Genomic DNA, 6,422 nt, shown 5'->3' with positions numbered 1-6,422 from the left:
TTTCTATGACCTACTTCACTAAAACACACAGTTCTCAACATTCTGTTATCACCGCAACACACAATTTTAATTCCAGAACCTACTTTACTATGGATGAATATTTAAGATATTCAAACTCCTCTAGCAAAAGTTTAAAAAGATTGCTAAACAAATATCACTAAATAATTGGATTAACAATAACTTATTCTTGTGATTTTAGAAACTTAAAAATCTTAAATTGTGCTTGAAATAGAAATTTTGAGGAAAAATCTCACAAAAATAACTGTAAAATCTCACTCCAATAAAACCACAACCGACAAAATTAAATTAATTAATAAATAAAAGAGTACTAAACAAATAAAATAACATAACTATATATAATCAACCTAGTTAAATGTTAATAAAATATTTAAAATGTATATAATTTTCAAATTAGATAATAATATAAGTCAAAAAAAATCATAAACATATATACATGAATTACTTATATATATACATGCAATTTGGTATGTAAAATTAAAATTAGTTTTTTTTTCCTTAAGAAAAAGTTATTAAATAAATTTTAGCAAAACATATATACTTAATCAACCTAAAAATTTAATAAAATATGTATACTTTTTGGATTAAATAGTAAAAAAATTAAAAATAGTAAACATATTTATATCATCTTAAGAGTAAACAATGTGGTATCTCAAATCTACATTAAAATTATTTTTCATACTTTAAACAAATATTTCTAATAAAACCACAAATCATATAAAATAATGTGCAAAAATTATTTTTTCTATTGTTCAAACAATAATACATTGTTTTGATCTCGAAATCTTACCTCAAATATGCTTGAAATCAATATTATTGAGTCAAGATTCGCCAAAAACCACAACACATACAAACCCTAAAAATCCAATATTAACCCACTAATAATTAAAGAAAATAAACAAAAATAATTATTCTAACTATAATACATTCATTTAATCTTAAAAACATACCTGAAATGAGGTTTTGAGAGCCTAAAATCATGAAATTGCACATGAAAATCGCCCAAAAACGCTACAGAAATCGCCCTCCGTTCTTTCGGGTTCGTGTGGCTCAGGAAAAAAGGAAGAATAGCTGGGTATATTAGCAAAATACCTCTAACGTCACCCCTTAGTAGACGTGGAGGACATCTAATGTCTCCCCTGGGTAGACGTCCGATGTGGCTCGTCTTCCCATGGGAGACGTTAGATGTCATCCACGTCTACCGAGGGGAGACGTTAGAGGTCTGCAGATGCTACCAATTTTAATTTAGTTCAAATTTTTTAATTTAATTATTCTAACGTCTCCCATCATTTTTAATGACTTACACATTTAGTCATAAAGAATAACTTTTAATGACTTATACACGTAGACTTAAAATATCCCTAAATACATTTAATGTCTTACTACATATCATAGACAATCGTTAAAAATGAAAATTGTTGTAATGTTTGTTTGGAGGACAGCATATACAAATAGGCTGGCTCTCGTTCATTTGGTAATGTATAGAATAATCAGAATGCATAGGAGAGCATAGTAAATCTTGTACTGGAAGTGTGATGCATGTTGCTTTTATTTGGTTTTATAATCTTGTTGATTTTTCATTAATAAGATTGACTACTCGCCAAGGATGTAGATCAGTTTTGATCGAACCTCATTGTAAAATCCTTTATTGGTATATTTGATAAAATTGACAAAATTAAATATGGAATGTATTTTCAAAATATATTGAGTGGTATTTTCAAAATGGGTAGTTTACTGTTTTGTAATATTGAGTGGTTTTTTCGAAATGGGTAGTTTCCTGTTTTGTTGTGATATGTTTTCTATAATTAGATTATTCTATATATGATTATAAAATAAATATTTAATTTCCTATAAAAGAATATCTTTTCTTGAAATTAGTTTATATGGAAATTATTGGTATTTATTTTTATTTGTTGATCTGATTTGGTTGCCCAGAAATCGTGTATAGCTTGCAGTGATAATGTATATATTGTTTCCTTATTTATTTAGGGAAACTGGTTTAAAAACTGTCCAGGTTCAATGAATCTGTTTGAACGGATTGCCAGTCTGTTTGAACAGATTCTGACTTTCCTGTTTTGGAAGATTTTCCATTTATTGGCTGATTGGTTTCTGATTTGTTTTCCACGACCTAAAGGGATTCTAAAAAGTATTTAATCATCCTTAGGTCGTTGGTTTTTGATCATCTCTCTTGGTGTATTGTTTTCCAAATATTTTTGAAGTTTTAGAGAGACTTTTTATTATGTGAAGAACTTGAGTCCAGCAAGTTCTTAGCGGTTTATTACAGTGTACTTCTGTATTGTTTTCTTTGTGTTAATTGTGCAGGTTGAACACACTTGGACATTGGTCATCAAGCTTCGGGAGAAGTCTTGTTCGTGAGTCACTTTTCGGGAGGAAAAGTGCAAGTGTTATGATTTGAAGGGAGTTCAAGATCTTAGCACTTCAGATATTTGATTAGGAGTTTAGATTACAACAGTTGCGACAAATTCAAGAGGGGGTCTTTATTTGTATAAGTCAATTTGGTTTTGTAATCATTTAGATATTCTTCTAATAAATTTCATTCTCTGGGCGTGGCCTCGTGGACTAGTAGCAATCTGCAAAGATTGCTGATACCACGTAAAAATTTGTGTGTTCTTTACTTTATGTTCGTTTTTATCTTCTGGTCACAAACTATTTAAACATATCTGGTTTCTGTTCAAACAGTCTTTGTGTCTGTTTAAACATTTATGTAACAGTTCAATAATTAATTATTTTATTTGAATAATTAAGTTGGTAATCTTATAAAAACGGAATTTCAATTGGTATCAAAGCGGTTCACTAAACTCTTAGTGAGATCTTGTGGTTATTTTCCGTTTGATTTGTTTTGTGTGAAATGTCTTTCTTTACAGAAGGTCGTTCGGTGTCTCGACCTCCATTGCTTAATGACTCAAACTATCCATATTGGAAAGTTAGGATGAGAGCTTTCATAAAAGCTCAAGATGAGAAAGCATGGAGAGCAATTTTTTCTGGATGGTCACCTCCTACCGAAAAAGGTGAAGATGGAGGCACAAAGGTCAAATCTGAACTTGTTTGGGATACAGAAGAAGAAAAATTATCCAGTTATAATAATAAAGCTCTTCACGCCATTTTCAATGGTGTTGGAGAAAGTCTTATTAAACTTGTTTCCACATGTGTCTCGGCTAAAGATGCTTGGACAATTCTTCAAACTCAGTTTGAAGGAACTGTAGATGTCAAAAGATCTAGATTTATTATGTTACAAACTAGGTTTGATGACCTTAGGATGTCTGATTCTGAAACACTTTCTGAATTTTATGAGAGATTATCTGATATTTCTAATGAGTATTTTGCACTTGGTGAGAAACTTGATGATTCTGTTCTTGTTAGAAAAATTGTTCGAGTTCTTCCTGACAGGTTCAATGTTAAGCTCACTGCTATGGAAGAGGCAAAAAACTTCAGTACTATGAAAGTAGAAGAATTGATGGGGTCACTTTGTACCTTTGAGTTAAATCAAAAGATTCGTCAAAAAGACAAGCTAAGTACTTCCAAAGAAGCATCAGATGATGAAGCATCAAATGAAGAAGATGGTGATAATGAAATGGCAATGCTTGCAAAGAATTTTAAAAAATATATGAAAAAGATAGGAAATAAGAAGTTCAATGGCAAGCCGTCAAAAGGTAATCATTCTTCTCTTAATCATTTTCAAACTAATAAAAAGGATATTTAGTGCAGGGAATGTGATGGATTTGGCCACATCCAGTCTGAATGTGCAAACACCTTGAAAAAGAACAAAAAAGGTATGATTACTACTTGGAGTGATAATGACTCAGAAAGTAGTGAAGATGAGGAAGGTAATGTCGCTTTCACTTCTATTTTACCTGTTTCTAAATCTGAAAATGAAAAAATTGTTTGCTTAAATAATGTTTCAAAAGATGAAGAAAATTCTGATAGTGATGAATCTGAATTGAATGATGAGTCTTTGAGTGAATCTTACAAAAAGATGTATGGTTCATGGGTGAAAGTGTGTTCTGAAAATCGGTCATTGGTAAGAAAAAATAAAGAATTATCCTTTGAAATTAAACAACTTACTGACTTAAATGAAAATTTTGAAAAATAAATAATTTCAAAAAATGTTGAAATTAATAAGTTGTCTAAAGATTTGGATACTCTTGAGAAAAATGTTAGAATGCTTAACCCCGGTTCAACTGTTTTTGAGAATATACAGAATGCAGGTCAAAGAAGTCATGTGGGACTTGGTGCTTCAAGTTCTCAAAAATCAAAGAAAACTGTCTTTATCTCGGCTGGGATGCTATCGTCTGATGTTCCTATGTCATCCTCACTGAAATCTGTTGTTCCAACAGAAAGGACACAGTCAGCAGGTAAATCCAATGGTAAGTTTGAAAAATTCATTCCAATCTGTCATTTTTGTGGTAGGAAGGGTCATATTCGACCTAAGTGTTTTACTCTTATGAATTTTTCCAAAAATGAATATTTTGAGAAATTAAATTATTTTGATAATTTCAAAAGAGTAAAAAATAAAAATATTCAACCAAGGAAAATATGGATAAAAAAGAATAATTGTTTTGCTGGTTTTGCTAGTAAATATGATAGATCTGCTTCTTAATATTTTTGGTATTTTGACAGTGGTTGTTCAAGACATATGACAGGTGACAGGTCTATTCTTACAAACATAAAACCTATGCATTGTGGATCTGTTACTTTTGGGAATGGAATTGAAGGTAATGTTCTTGGAATGGGTACTCTTAACTTTGAAGGGTTACCTAAAATCAAAAGAGTGTTACTTGTGGAAGGACTTAAAGCTAACTTGCTTAGCATAAGTCAAATTTTTTTATCAAGGTTATACTGTTAACTTTGATAAAGAGAATTGTTTTGTTTTAAACAAGAATGGTGAGAATGTTCTTGAAGGTTTTAGATCTAATGACAATTGCTATACTCTTTTGCCTTCTATTATGTGTCAATCTATTGTGAGAAATAGCACTGATGTGTGGCATGATAAACTTGGTCACATAAATTTCAAAGCCTTGAAAAAATTGTCACATGCAGGGATTGTTCGTGGTTTACCTAAGCTAGGTAAAGAATCTGATGGTAAGTGCAAGAGTTGTCAACTTGGCAAGCAATTAAAGATTACACATAAAAGTGTTTCTGACATAAACACTTCGAAAGTTTTAGAATTGCTTCACATGGATCTTATGGGTCCAATTCAAATTGAGAGTTTAAATGGGAAAAGGTATATTTTTGTTTGTGTGGATGATTTTTCTAGATATACTTGGGTGGATTTCTTGAAAGAAAAATCTGATACTTTTGATGCATTTAAAACTCTTTGCTTGAAATTAAAAGTTGAAAAAGATTGCAACATTGGAAAAATTGTTCGTATAAGAAGTGATCATGGTAAAGAGTTTGAGAATTCTGTCTATGATGATTTTTGTAAGTCTGCAGGTATTTCTCATGAGTTTTCAACTCCCAAAACTCCTCAACAGAATGGAGTTGTAGAAAGGAAAAACCGCACTCTTCAAGAAATGGCTAGAGTGATGCTAAATAGCAAAAAATTGACCAAACGGTTATGGGCAGAAGCAATTAACACTGCTTGCTATATCATAAACCGTGTTTTTCTCCGTCCAGGTACATCTAAAACATCTTATGAAATTTGGAAAGGTAAGAAACCAAGTGTGGCTTATTTTCATGTTTTTGGATGTGTTTGTTACATTTTGAGAGATAGAGAAAATCTTGGTAAGTTTGATGCTAAGAGTGATGAAGGTGTTTTTATTGGATACTCCACTAACAGTAGGGCTTATCGTGTGTATAACATGAGAACCCAAACTGTAATGGAGTCGGCTAACGTTGTTATTGATGATGCCAGGGATTTTTCTGAGTTTTCTACTGAGGAAGAAATTGATAGGTTTACTGATGAACCTACTGAAAAACACGAAGAAGTTTCTGTCAGTGATACTACTGTTGCAACGTCTAGTCCATCTGTTCCAACAGATCGCGAATTCGATGAAACAGATGCTGGACAGACAGAAAATAAATTTCCAGATATTATTTTGGATGAAGTCCAAAAGGAGCCATCAACCAGAGTTAAGTTAAATCATCCAGCAGATTTAATACTTGGAAATCCAAAATACAGTATGGTAACACGAAGAAGGTTTAGTAATGTTGTTCAATTTGTTTGTTTCTTATCTCTAATTGAGCCTAAAAATGTGAAAGAAGCTTTAACTGATGAAAATTGGATTAAAGCTATGCAGGAGGAATTGGAACAATTTTTTTTTAGAAACAAAGTGTGGATTCTTGTGCCAAGACCGTTAAATACCAATATTATTGGTACAAAATGGATTTTCAAGAATAAATCTGATGAATTTGGTACAATTATGCGAAATAAAGCAAGATTAGTG

This window comes from Humulus lupulus, chromosome 2, assembly GCF_963169125.1.
Source record: "Humulus lupulus chromosome 2, drHumLupu1.1, whole genome shotgun sequence".
Lineage (NCBI taxonomy): Eukaryota > Viridiplantae > Streptophyta > Magnoliopsida > Rosales > Cannabaceae > Humulus > Humulus lupulus.
This window is presented reverse-complemented; position numbering follows the sequence as displayed.